The 15,008-nt window shown below is 42.9% G+C and overlaps 1 protein-coding gene across 2 annotated transcripts in view; it reads left to right on the forward strand.

Moving 5' to 3' along the window:
• Positions 1–15,008, forward strand: part of KAZN (kazrin, periplakin interacting protein) — a 729,684-nt gene that overhangs the window by 231,639 nt on the left and 483,037 nt on the right. The gene's annotated exons all lie outside the window — the stretch shown is intronic.

Here is a 15,008-nt window from a genome sequence, read left to right on the forward strand (position 1 = left end):
TTTTTAAATCAAGATTGGATGGTTTTCTAAGCGAACTGCTCTAGGAATTTTTTGGGGGAAGTTCTATGACCTGTGTTATACAGGAGGTCAGACTAGATGATCACAATGCTCCCTTCTGGCCTTGTAGCCTATGAATCTATGAGGATATCTGAAATTCTGGTTCAGGCCTATCTTTAAACTAGAAACATTTTACAATAAATACAAAGTCTTTGTACTTCTTGTAGTTCTCTTCCTTGTACTGTGGATCATGCCTAAAACTTCTGAGCATCTTTAATGTCCAGAGGCTGCATTCTGCTCTGATAGATCTGTGTAAATCTGGAATAATGTGAGTGAACCCACTGGAATCACTCTGGATTTTACTGATGTAATGGAGAACAGAATTTGGTCCTAAGATTAAGGGTCTACCTAGGGAAATCTGAACTAGTTACAGCTACCCCAATGCAAAGTCCTTATGTAGATGTGCTGTAGCGGTGTAAAACGGCACTTACTCCAGTAAATCATAACTATTGTATGCTATGGCAGTATGTCTACATGAGGGCTATAGCCCAGTATACAAATCCCAGTCTAGACAAGGCCTAAATGGTAAGAACTAGCCGTTTTATTTAATTCAATATATCTGTGTTTGCAAATTCTGCAGGTTTTGTGTTCCAACTGTCACTGAGTCTTATGTAAAATACGAGACATTACCTGGGGGTGGGGTGGGTGAGGGCAGTGTCTAAATCCTGGGTTCAGATTCTGCTCTCAAGTTACACCACTGTGAATGCAGAGTAACTTCAAGGAGCTCTGTGGCATTACTCTCGCATAGAATGCCAAAGGGATCTTATCAGGACATTGCATTTGAGTAGCTGAATGCAGCATATTAACTGAAGTAGTTATTTTTGTTTGCATGGGAGGGGAAAGAAACAGTGGGTGGGGAACTAGAGAAGTGAAGAGTGAGAAAAACAAATCCTAGAAACTAATCAAGGGAAAGAAACGAGAGAGGAGCCAGTGAAAAAGGAACAGGGGGAGGGGAAATGGGACAAAAGAAAAAGATCAAGGCAGTATTTTCTTTAAAGGAAAAAAAGTGTGAGGATCTGCAGCATGAATCTCATCCCATGCAGGGAGCTGGGCCTGTCTCATGCAATGCTTCTTGCACCCTGTGCGGAGCCATTTGGCAGGTTAATTGTTCTCCAGAATTCTTCATTCCCATGAGCCTCTGTGCTTCCAGTTTACGTCGAGGACTGGACTGGAACAGGAAATGCCAAAATACCCTGAAAGGACATGGCCTTCTGGTATTCCTGCCCTGCCTGGAGGTAGCAGGGGCCAGAAATATTGCGATGGAGGTTCAGATAAGTGGTTAGATTTGTGGAACCTTATCCACACAGAACCTTCACCTTTCAAGATCAGCTTAGAGCTCTCCTGTGACCGCCTGTCACATACCAATGAATGTTGAGATGAATGATGTATGGGGTCAACAGGGCAAAAGCCAAAGGGAAGTAGCAGGAGCCATACTGAAGGTGATGCTGCTGCAAAGAAACAAGAGAGCTGCTCTGGTCAGGATTCAGAAAATGAAGGAAATCCAGCAAATGAATTGTCACATTCACATCTGAGCAAGCAGGTGTGGTTCTGCTGATGTCAATGGAATTGCACCTGCAAATACACTATGTTTTGTGGGCTGGAATGTTCACGTGGTGATGCTGAAATCTATGATGGATGTAGGGACACTGCACCAAAAGCTCCTGGAGCTACCGCCAACTGCTTTGCTCCTATGGCCAATTCTTGCTGTCATTGTCTTTCAAGTCACCACACAAAACAGGGGAGCGTGTGCCTCCCAAGGGAGCTCCTTGGATCCTCTTAAGGGACCTCCCCTGCCAATGACACTTCGGAGAGGGCGCGGGAGAATGAACACCCCCAATGTTTCCTGCATCACAGCAGATGGCACCATAACTTTGAGTCTTTCAGCAATTCTAAAGCCGTGGTTTTGAAAATAGCGTAGCACAGGAAGCCTAAACAGCAGGATGTATTTCCCCAACTTAGCTTTGTAGGACGACACTCCAAACTGTGGGACTCCCTGTCATCCTAGCTCTTTCAACGGTGCCATAGTCTCAGTGCAGAGCAGAGAGCATTATGGGGAAGCATTTACACAACGCAAAATGTACGAGTAACAATCTGAGCAATTAGCAGAGTTTGAACCTTGGACCTTCAGGGCCAAAAAGAAATCTCCAGCTTCTGATCTAACAGCTCGACTCTGATAGCTGACAGCAGTAGTAGGCACTTCTCCTTTGTGCAGACTAGCCTTTGGGGAGGGTGTGACACACAGTTTGAAACTCTGTGAAATCTGCCCACCCAGTTATTCTACATAGATGGCCTTCCTCCTGGGGTGGACAAAGCTCTCTTTTCTAAACCATCACAATCTGCCTTCCTCAACATGCTCTCTTCTCTTCCCGGGGTCAATCCCCACCTGTCTCAGAGTTTTGGTGTTGAACTTGGCTCAGGGAACGGCAGCAGTTACCATAGCAAATGCTTCAGTCCCCTCTTGTAATAGCAGCATGCAAAATATTAAACAAGGCTTGGAAGAAGAGTGGTGATTATTATACAGCTACAGTTTCATCTCAGGGTTTTGATGGTGCCTTATCAGATTCCCCTTGATGGCATTATAGCATTATAATCACCACTTGTTTATGCATTATCCTATCTATAATCCCACAGTAATGTCATTTACTTATATTGACATTCTCAGCACGTTTGCAAAGCTGGGTTGTGCTGTGATGGATTCTGCTTTGATACAAATTTCTGTTGAATGTCACCGGAGAGCTACTCCTTGATACAGCATCAAATGAATGTCCAATCTCCCCGAAGAAGGATTTAACGGTGAATTTGAAAACCTACATGGTACAGCCTATGTGTTAAACGATTATATCTTCCCCTGTTTCTTTATATTTTAAGGGCAAAAAATACCCATATGCATTTCCTTGCTACTTCAGACTCGCCACACTGGTGAGCTGTGTGATATTTGTGTGCATTTGTCCTGTAATATAATAATTTTCACTGTAACCTGATTATTGTAAGCACCAGAAATGCTCTTGCATTATGTTTCTGGCATGAAATGCTGTAGAGGAAAGAACAGCTTTCTCCTAGCTACTATTTACTGCTAAAGACAATAAAATATGTTCCCAGTAGAGGAATAGTGGGCTAACATTGGATCTTAATTACACTGGTTTAAATCTGGAGTGATTCTGTTTATTTGCACTGGTGAACCTGCTATCCAGATCTGCCCCATTGCTTTATCAAGGTGGCAGGATAATACCAGTACTTGATGTTATGAAACGTAAAAAACTGACCGTAGAAAGCTTGATTTTTTTCCCCTCTCTTTCATATTTAGTCCCACTGACAGAAGGTGACTGGCCCTGTGGTCAAAGTAGGTGCAGCTTCCCTGTGCCAGAGCAGGTGTGCCCAGAAAGGGAGCAGGGCTTCCCCTGGCCTGTAAAGGGTCAGAGGACATTTCTGTGAGATCAGAGCTAGATGGGAACAGAACTGGCTGAGAGAAAGAGAATGAGCATGCAAGCAAGCACCTACATGTGTGCTGTAGGAAGCTGGAGCAACAGAACTGCAGAGTGAAGCTGCAGGGAGAGATGGGCTTCTGCAGTCATCCCCGAGGAAGGGAGATGGGGCTGGGTAAAAAGACCCAGCTGAAAGTTTCCTTTTGGAAAGAAGACATCTTCCGTAGGTGCTCAGAAAGCAGGAAGGGACAGACTCTCAGGGTGGAGGGGCTGTGCCCATCTTATGGCATGGTAGAAAAGTTTTGGTGCTTGTTTTCTGGAGCTGTGTGATAATAAAATCAGAGCCTAAGAAGGACTGTTGATGAGATAGACAATGTGGAGTTATTCAGGGGCTCTGAAGAGGGGAGACAGAGGCAGGCGCTGAGGGGAACTCGGGAGACAGCTACCCTGCATGTCAAACCCACTGTGCAACAAGGGGCATTGGCCTCAGCCAAAGAGCAGGAAGCAGACTCAGTGCTTTTATTTCCCCCAGGTTGACCAGCACAGATTAATGGAGCTGGGGTGAGGGCTGAGGCCCTGTGTTGCATGGAGAGGAGAAAGCTGTCTTGGAGGTAGGGTGACCAGATGTCCTGATTTTATAGGGACAGTCCTGATATTTGGAGCTTTGTCTTATATAGGCGCCTATTACCCCCCACCCCAGTCCCAGTTTTTCATACTTTCTATCTGGTCACCCTACTTGGAGGAGACTTCCACACCCAGTTAGTGACAGGGATTGAACTGGATTTTTGTCCCCTTGTTTATGTAAATAGCATTTTCACTTGATGAACAGTTACTTTGCTTTTGTTTTGTATGTGTTCAGTTGCTTGATAAGTTAAAACCACTGCAAGCACCAGCTTAAATACGAATAACAAAAAGCCAGGACGTCTACGTTAGGCAGACAAGGAAGCCAGGAGTACTAGAGATTGAAAAGGTGCCTTTCGACCCAACAGGTTGTGTTTGTTCTTAATGATCTGCTTGTAGCTCACCCACCTAATTCCAACTCAGGGTATGTCTACATCTACAATTTTGCAGCGCTGGTTGTTACAGCTGTATTAGTACAGCTGTATAGGGCCAGCGCTGCAGAGTGGCCACACTTACAGCAACCAGCGCTGCGAGTGGTGTTAGATGTGGCCACACTGCAGCGCTGTTGGGCGGCTTCAAGGGGGGTTCAGGGAACGTGAGAGCAAACCGGGGAAGGAGACCAGCTTCCCCGCGGTTTGCTCTTGCGTTCCCCGAACCCCCGTGCAAGCAGGTCTCCTTCCCTGCAGATGTGTACACCTCCTAAGTTGCAGCGCTGTAACCCCCTCACCAGCGCTGCAACTTTGTGATGTAGACAAGCCCTCAGTTCCCACATATTTCCGTGGGAGTTCTGAACAGTGCTTTGTAGATATCTTAGGAGAGAAGGGTGTTCGTTTCTGGCATCTGTTTTCCTTTGAGATTTCAGAGTAAAATAAATGGTCAGGTATATAGTCAACTGCATTTGAGCGGAGGCAGCAGTGTCAGAACTCCTGCATTCTCCCCCCTGCTCTGCCACTCACTTATTGTGAGACTTTGAACAAGTCAGTTAACCTCTTTCTTCCTCAGTTTATCTATCTGTAAAATCAGCATGACCATATCAAACCTGCCACACGGCTGTGTTGGGAAGCTTTCTTCATTCATGTTTGTAGACGGCTTTGAGAACCTAGGATGAAAATAGAAACATTTATGCAAAGTATTTGCTTTTTAGTTATATCATCTTCCTGTGTTATTTCCTACTTTATGCCTGGGTCTAATGCCTTCCTTTGTTGATTGCGTTAATACTAATCATAAAGTTATTTTTTATTTGCACTACAGTAGCACCTAGAGACTCCAGCTAATTGTGCTGGGCGCTGGCCATACACTCCCTGCCTGAAGAGCTTACTATTTAAGTAAACAGGACAGACAAAGGGTAGAAAACACAAAGGATCATTGTCCCCATTTTACAGATGGAGAAATCTTCCACAAGAAGTTCAGTTGACTTTCTCAAGATTGCACAAATCTGTGGCAAAGATATGAATCAAACTCAGATCTCCTAAGTCCCAGTTTAGTATCTTAGCCATAAGACCATCCTTGCCCTTCCAATATTTGTCCTTGTACCTAATGGACAACGCTACTCTGACTGTAAATTTTAATCTGTTTTTCATACCCTTTCAGTTCTGTCCACACTCTTTGGTGACATTTCACAATGATTCACCTGTCAGAAAGCTTCTTATTTTCTTAATAGGTTTTCTGATTTCCTTTGTCCTCCATATCTGTCTTAACTCTCTTCTTGTATTAATATTTCAGATCAGCCAGCTCATTTCCTGAGCTTTGGAGCAGGTTTATTTTAAAAATATCTTTATTTCCTCTTCCTGTCTCACTTCATCCTCATTTCACTCCAACATTGTCTCTTTTCCCAGAGTACCTTCACTGTTAAAACTTTGCTTCATTAAAATATAGTAACTTTGATTCTAGGAAGTATTAATAACAAACAATATGAAAATGCTCCACCTGGCAACACGGACAAGGCTTGTCCTGCGTCCTATAAATAATCCTCTGGGCCAAGAGTCCTAAAAGTGAATCTTCTGCTGTTGAAAAATGTGGTGATCAGATTTGTTTGTGGTGGGCTGGACCACACAGCAGGAGCGCACAATGACACTTGCACACAGGCAGCAAACATTTTCAGACGTCTATACTGCCACCATCGCCTACATGAACAGCTGTTAAACAAGAAACAAACCAGTCACCACTCCAATAAATTCTAGTGATGGCTTGATCCCCAAAGCAGCAGAGCGTTCTGCTGGGTTGAGATAACCAGCTTCAGTTTTGGATAGCTTCTCTGAATCTCTTTCAAGACTGCATGGGTAGTGAGTGGTTAGGTGGCTTGTGATTAGGGCCAGTTGGCTGAACCTCAGCAGATCTAGGTTCAGTTCCTGGCTCAGCCGCAGCCCCCACCCAGTGTGATGTTGGGCAAGATGTTTGATCTCTCTGTGCCTCAGTTCCCCATCTGCAGAATGGGGCTATTGCTCCCCCAAACTTGGTCTGCTTTGCCCAGTTTGTCAGGTCTTTTGTTAAGCCCCTCCAAGCAATTTTTTTTCTATTGCCAAGCAATATGATACAGGCAGGTCTCCAGACCCTGAATTGCATTGTTACCATGATCCAAATTGGTGTTATCTTGGGCAAATCATGGTTACACCTTCATTGATACATGAGACTAGTTCTTTGAAGGGGCTAACATCGTTATGCCCTGAGCTGTGACCTTTTCTTAGGGAGCTTCCTACAGGATGCATCTTCTCCACTCTCACACTGCCTGCAGATTTCTCAACACACATGCCCTTTTCACAGACACCTGCAAGAGCACCCGCCAAGGGCCCCATCCTCTTTTTAAAGGAGAGGCTGCCATGTCTTGAATTAAGAAATAGATTCATCTGAACACTACAAATAAGACAGCTGCAGCCATAAGCAGATATTTAAACAGCATTCAGAATCACTCCTCAATACATCAGTCAACAGTATAAAACCAGGTCCGTTGTTATTAATTTCAGCATCTTTGCAACACTTCATCGCTCAGTTTCCCGCTCTGTCAGATAGGAATAATGTTACTGACTTGTCTTACAGGAGAATAAATTCATTTATGTATAAACTCCTCTTTTTTGATCTTTTGACAAAAAGAGGCTTTGGAAGAGCAAAGTAGGCTTCAGATGCTAAATTTTATTGCACACTTTATCCATCTGTCACAATGGGGTTCATTCTCCTCCCTCCTCTTGGGAATCACCAAGCTGTTTCAAGCGCATCGCACCCATCTTTCTTGCCAAACGCCAAGGCAACGAATCCACATACTTTTCTTCCTTATATTGCAGCAACATCTATTTCAACTGTCAACAAATTGCTCTTGCTATCTTCCCCTACTCTCCCCTTCAGTGACCTTGACTGTCTTCCACACCTGGGGGGGGAAAACACTTTGTATGTATCTTAACCTCCCCCGTGCAATTTCCTTTTGCTTTCTCTTATCACTTTTTTCCTTCTCTCCACTCTAATCGACATTCTTTTTTGCTTCTGCACCTGATGGTTTATAGCTCTCATATGCCTCTTTCTTACCATTGATTACTTTTGAACTTCCTACTTCATCCACATTGGCCTTTTTTGTCCTCATGGTCCATTTATTGCTAGATGGTATTCATAACCTTTCAGGGCATGCATTCATTTTTCTTAGATTGTTTTCCGTTTTACTCTTTCCCCTGTCTTTTTCCTCTCTTGCTCTATCCCAGTCAATTTCACTCAGTAATGCGTGTGCTCTTAAAACAGTCGTAACGTAGTAAATCGGCATCATTCTGTTGACTTCAATGGAGTGACACTGATTTACACCAGCTGAGGAGCTGGCCCATAATAAATATTTATATGCCTCTGTGTGTATGTGAGTCTATAGGATCATAGAAATGCAAGGCTGGAAAGGACCTTGAGAAGTCATCAAGTCCAGCTAGGGTGACCAGACAGTAAGTGTGAAAAATCAGGACGGGGGGTGGGGGATAATAGGAGCCTATATAAGAAAAAGACTCAAAAATCAGGATTGTCCCTATAAAATCGGGACATCTGGTCACCCTAAGTCCAGCACCCATCTCTGAGGCAGGACCAAGTAAACTGACCATCCCTGACAGGTGCTTGTCCAATTGTTCTTAAAAACTTCCAATGATGGGGATTCTACAACCGCCCTTGGAAGCCTATTCCAGAGCCTAACTACCCCTATAGTTAGAAAGTTTTTCCTAATATCTAACCTAAATCTCCCTTGCTGCAGATTAACCCCATTACTTTTTGTCCTACCTTCAGTGGACATGGAGAATAATTCTATATATAACAACATATTTGAAGACTATCAGATCCCCCTCCCTAGGACCTTGTTCTCAAGACTAAACATGCCAGTTTTTTATTTTTTCCTCATAGGTCAGGTTTTCTAAATCTTTAATCGTTCATGTTGCTCTTCTCTGGACTTTCCAGTTTATCCACATCTTTCTAAAGATGTGGCACCCAGAATTAGACACAGTGCTGCAGCTGAGGCCTCATCAGTTCTGAACAGAGTGGGACAAATACTTCTCTTGTCTTACATATGACATTCTTGTTAATACACCAAATGATGTTAGCCCTTTTTTGCAACTGTGTCGTGCTGTGGACTTGCATTCAATTTGTGATCCACTACAGCCCAGAGATCCTTTTCAGCAGTATGACCACCTGGCCAGTTTTTCCCCATTTTCTAGCTGTGCATTTGATTTTTCTTTCCTAAATGTAATACCTTGCCCTTTTTTTCTCTTGAATTTCAGACCAATTCTTCACTTTGTCAAGATCATTTTGACCATTTTTATCATTAACAGACATTAGTTAACGTGTGTGTATGAACACACACATGCAAATATCTTCATGTTTTTTTATTTGTATTCGCTCTGTTAACAAATGAAACACATGTTTAAAGCTGTGTTTGGTAGTTATATCATCACTGACACAGATGTGTAAGTTGGTCTTCTCAACCACAGATATGGGGAACACCTGTCAAGCTAGGAGCTGAGGGATAGCCAAAATGAATTTACATAGTAAACCGCTTTTTCAACAAGCTTTGACCCTGTCATAAATTTACACACACAGGGTGAAATCACCCCCTTCAGAAGAATAGCACAAGCCCTATTTTGAGAGCTTCAGCGGTTCATATGGCGTGCTGGTCCTCTGCACAAGCAGGAATTTCACCATAGGGTCTTGTCTTCCTTAGGAAAGAAGTGTATTTTTAACATGTTAACTAATGTGTTAAAATCCTAGGAAAGACAAGTTTTAAATGTTAACAGGTCAAAGTAAAGCGTAGGCTTCCTTTCAGGGTTTACGCCTACTGGGTAACATGGGTCAACATTGCAGCTGCCTTAATTAACTGCGCTAGGATGTTAACAGATGTTAGCCAACCTGAGTTAAAAGGATAGAGCTGTTCCTCTAGCGTAGACGTGGTCAGAGAAAAGAGACAGTGCTTCTGCAGCCCGGGAAGTGACCTGACCCTCATTGGGTTAAGTGACACAGTAGCAGTAAGAGGTAGAAAAGCCCCAGGGTACCACTGAGTCCGTCCCACTGCTATTTGGGGGTGCCAGAAAAATCTTCTTTCAAAGAAGAAAGTTACAGCCCATCTATGGATCTTTGTGGCCACTTAAAATTCCTAGTAGCGGGTGCTTTTTGCATGGGGCATAATATATATATATAAGTTATTTCTTATATATTTGAATGATACTACAGTAGGGTGAAAATACAAAAAAAATGAATAATACTTTTTGTAAAACCCGGGATTTTTTTGGTAAAAAATCCATTTAAACTGAAAATGAAGGCACTTAAGTACGGTTTAAAACACAGTCTAGTTGGGGCACTAAAAGTCTTCAGCCATAGTCAGAGAAGAGATTATTGAGCACGTCTGTCTGAATCTCAGGCCTCTGAGCATTATATCAATAATTCTTGGCATGCAATATTGTTGCAAGTCCAGCCACTGTCATAACGTGCTTGACCTTGTAATATAAGCCAGTGATAGTTAAGTCAGGTGTAGATATGAAAGTTCACAAAGCCAAACAAAGAAAGTGAGCCCCTGAACTGATATATTTATTTCTCTTCTTCTCCTTTAATAGACTTCTGTCTAGTGATTTCATACTTGACAACATGGATAATACTTACCTCCCATGTAATGCTTTTCATCCACTGAGAAAAGCACTCAAAGCACTTTACAAAGAAGGGCAAGTAACATTATCTTCATTTTATGTATGGGGAAATTGAGGCAAAAGAGAAGGTAACACAACTTACCCCAGGTCATTGGCAGAGCCAGGGTAGAATTCAAATATCTTGATTCCCAGTCCGGCACCTTATGCACTGGGCCATGCTGTTGTTGTCTATTACAACTGGTTTGGAATTTTCTGATGAAACATTTCTTCATCTGAAAATGTTGATTCATCAAAACCAAAATTGTTCACAAGAAAGGGGTAAGGTTTGATGAATCTCCTGATTCACCAAAATATTTCGGGTGGGAGGAGAATAAAAAGTTTGAAGTTGTCACAAGATCTAGTTTTGATATTTTTCAAAATGAGAAGGTTTGTTTTTTAGAATCAAAATGACTTCATTTTGAAATTTTAGTTCATTTATTCTAATGAAGGTTAAAACGTTTTTAAAAGGTTGAGGTGAAAATGAAACATTTTGAAATTATCAAAATATTTTGGTTGGCCTGATCTGGATATGTTACTGGGGAACATTTTTGAGATTTTGACTTTTCATCCTGTTTTGGGACACGGACAAAGATTCTAAATCTCAAAAACTCTGAGGGGGTTGGGAAAACCATTTCCAAAGCAGCTCTGTTGTCTGTTCCATAGCAGAAAAGAAACTACAAACTCCCAACAAAGCCAGGTCAGCAATGATGCAAGGAGTAGACTCTGAGATAGTTTTAAAGGTGTATTCATGTGTAAATTCCTACAGTGCTGGTTGGGAAGAGTAGCAAAATATTACAAACTTCCTGGCAGAACTCCCTGGCCAGCTCTTAGCAGAGCTAAGTGTTGCCCAAGTGGTAATATAAAATACCTGTCCATGGCCAGATGACTACTTCACTGTTCAGAGAAGCCTTAATTTCTCCAAAGTCAAGTAAGCCTCTCCATAAAAGGGGACAAGGCATGACTGACAGCAGTAGTAATAATGATCCAAGGACAGGAGTGTCTTGGTAAGGCCAGAGAAGAAGGTTTATGGAAGAGATTTTCAGAAAAGCCATAGATGCCAAACTCCCACTGAATTTCAATATGATTTGGGGGGCTAACTCTTTTCTTTAGCAGATATAGGCTCTGATCCTCCAATCATCATGCAGATACAAAACTTACTGATGCCAATCTCCCAGCTGAAGCCAACAGGAGTTTTATGTCCCTGAAAACTTCAGGACTGGGCCCCAGGAGGGTACGGAGGCTTAGAGATGGGTGAACACTCTTGATACTTCATCAGAAACTTGCATTGAACATAAACCAAAACTCCTAAAATTTTAGTTATCTACCTCCATCGGGATCCTTCATTTTCATGAGGATGGATGCTTCTGGGTTCTGACATGACTTGTGTTGAAATACTGCAATAAATGCTGTTCTCACACTGTTTCTAGCTGGACAGTAATAGTACTGGAACTCTTGTAAGAAACTCATTCTCTCTTGAGATTTCCTGACCAATTTCATGGACCTGAGAGGTTTATCTAGTTTGGTTGACCACTTCAGGTAAACACCTGAATTTCTGGCTGCTTCGTCAGATTGACTGTCTGAATCTTGAGCTTCGCCCATTGCTTGCTGAGATACCTGAAATCCTGAAAGGAATAGATAGGAGAAGATCTGAAGTGTAGGCAATAGGCACTGTCGAGCCAGTGATACATGCAAAGACCAGGAGATTCAGCACTAGGAGTCTAAGACCAGGGCCCCATTGTGCTGTATGCTCTACACAGATTAAAAGACAGTTTCTGCTCCCAAGCAGCTTATAGTCTAAAAAGACTGGACAGATGAAGAATGGGATGAGGGCAACAGAGGGGTGAAGTGACTTACGAAGAGCATCCAGCAGATTTATATCAGGATCTAGGTCTCCTGACTAGTCCGCTAAACCATACTCTCACTGAACAATCAACCCATCATTGTGGTGGTATCATATTTTCAGTAGCTTGTAGGTAGCTGTTTCTTCCTATGGTCCAGGTCTGTTTCACTTCACTACATTCCTTGTTTCTTTCAGGTTTAACTACAGTTTAAGGCTATTCAAATAAGTCCCAGATAAGGATCTTCTGAAGGTAGCTAATGCTTACTCGGTTAAACAGCATGTGCTAAAAGTCAACAGCTCCGTTAATGTATTCAGAGGGTAATAGGTTCCATCTTGGTGTTGCCTTGGATGCGTTCATTAGGATGGAACAGTACTGAGCAGGTCACACCTAATTTGAATGTACCGTATGGATAGAGTGATTTCAGCATTTTTCCATCTTAAAGGGGCATTAAGGCATCTTGCTTGCAGAAGTGGTTATTTCCCTCTGGATTTCAAACTGCTTCTGAATTGGGCACTCTGACCCCAAAACACAGCTTGTACTAGATTGACTGTTTTAGAGTGTGCTCGATTACGGCTATGAATTTGTCATACTGTGGAGCAGCATCCCCCAAGAGCAAGGGCTGCTTTTCCCATGCTGCCAGGTTCTTCCTATAATATGCTTGTCAGCATCTTGTTCTATTTCATCCAATCAAGAGATCTGTCCTGAGTGCTCATGAAAGCAACCGGATTAACAACAGCTCTTAAAAATTTTGCTTTTTTTTTGTCATACAGTAGCAGCCCTGTATGCTTTTGCATAATGACCTGCCAATGTACCTACAGAGGCCACCTGTAGTGGGAGGAAGAAGTAGTGGCTCAAACCCCACATAGTCTTTGATATCCTCTGCTTACAGGATGTGGACAGTTATGCATTAGGAACTGAAACAAGATCTGTGACTCATCTCCCACATCTCGAACAGCAGTCAGATGGCAACAGCTTTCAGTATCTACTGATCTCAGCGGGATTGGGAGCAAGGATCTATGATCTCAGAGTACTGGATATCCAAAATTCCACAATTGGTCTGGCTTCATTCAGTATCTGCTTTAAACTCTTTGCTATGTTTTATGTGTTAAACATATGGCATTATACTGGCACATGAATCTACAGCGTGATTCCACTTCCCTATTGCTTTTTAAGGTACTACTGGAGGCATTGAACATGAGTTGTGAAGAAAGTTCTCAAGGCAGCATCCTTTCCGTGAATTATTTTTGCTCTGTATGGCTCCACTGTGATGAATAAACAGTGTCTCAGATTTTTTTTAACTTGTTTTTACCCCTGCTTTCTTGCTTCATCTGAAACGTGAGGAGGTTTGTTTGTTTGATGGAGGCCCATGGGCAAGACTTAGAGATGCTGAATTGTGATGTCACATGAGACTTCAGCCTAGAGTGCCCATCACTTCAGTATCTAGGTTCTTCATAGTATTTCTGGTGGTGCTTGTAGGTCTTTGGTTTAAGTTCAAATAATTTGTTCGTCTTCCCCCCGAATCCTTCCATCTACGCAAGAAGAAAAGCCTGTCTTTAGGCTCTATTTTTCTCTTAGGTGCTGTGAACATCTAACAGAAAAATTCTTTGCAATTAACTTCATCTGTGTGAAGTTCACTGAATTGCAAACCATTAGGAGGTGGGTGGTACACAATGCTCACGTCAATCATTCACAACGCTCTATTGTGCAGCCCATGATGCAGAGCTTAGAAGAGACAAGTGACAATTTATCTGTCAGTAATTTTGATAACATTGTGGTTATTTTTTTAAAAAATAGACTTTTTAAAGCGGCTGTTACTAGTCCTAAAACTCCTGCTTCATTTCAATGAAGGAAGTTGCTCTTCACTTCTCCACTTAATTCTATGACATGATGGTGAGGCAACTTCTGCAATGTGAAGGGAGAACAAACTTACCTATGTGTGGACTGTGTGTTGGTCAGATGTGCCTTGATACAGGATACAGGAAAATGTGAAGTCAGAGTTCAGGTTTGGCACTGGAGTGCGAGTTGGGTGCAGTTGCGGGGCCTGTCACTTTTCGGTATCTGTTGGCAGTGTAAGCGGTGCCTCATGGAGTATTGCAGTGTGTTGTCGAGAGCATTGCAGGCAATGAAAAGGTGGCAATGAATGAATGCTGGAGATTTTCCCCTTAACTTCTGAATCCCGTGCCTTTGGGGGGTGGCCTACTGCAGCATCAGCTGTCACTAAGCCAAAGTTTGTCTGTGCTGACTGGTGCAGGAGGAGAGGATGGTCTTGTGGTGAAGGTACTGGGGAAACCTGGGATCAGTTCTTGACTCCGCCTGGGCTTCCAAGTCAACTTAAAGCAAAATGTATAATCTCAGTGCCTTAATTCCCCATCTGCAAAGTAAGGCTCATTCATCCCTACCTCAGACATGACTTGGATGGTATATAGGTGGACAGGAGGGTTACAGCTTTCCGCCCTTGAAGTGACTGAGTGACGGCCTTCAAGATTGTCTATCACTCACAGTGGGGTGAGCCGCCCTCCTCGTAGAGGCTAGAGTAGGAAAAGCTGTATCAGGTCAGTTTTGTCCATTCCTATCTCTCTCTCATACAGGGCGATGTCGTATCCCCTAATGCTTCATCCAGTCTAGTTGTATATGCTCAAGCAGTGAGGTTTCTACCTGCCCTTGTGAGACACCTATACAGCAGCCCAAAGGATCTCACTGTGTACCAGACCGCAAGAAGCAATTGAAGAACGAGCGACCCATAAACTTCCACTCCCACCCTCTTCCATCCAGACCTCAAGCACGTGTGCCTAAGCTCCATTGGTGGAGAACAAGGGGGCCCGATGTGTGCTCCTAAATCCCTACTGCGTAGACTTGCAGTTAGCAAAACCACTGGCCTGGCAAATATGTTTTGGTTTAGCATAAAGCTCTTTATAACAGCCATAAATCATCCTAAATTCTTTGGT

Source organism: Gopherus flavomarginatus, chromosome 21 (assembly GCF_025201925.1).
Source record: "Gopherus flavomarginatus isolate rGopFla2 chromosome 21, rGopFla2.mat.asm, whole genome shotgun sequence".
Taxonomy (NCBI): Eukaryota; Metazoa; Chordata; order Testudines; family Testudinidae; genus Gopherus; species Gopherus flavomarginatus.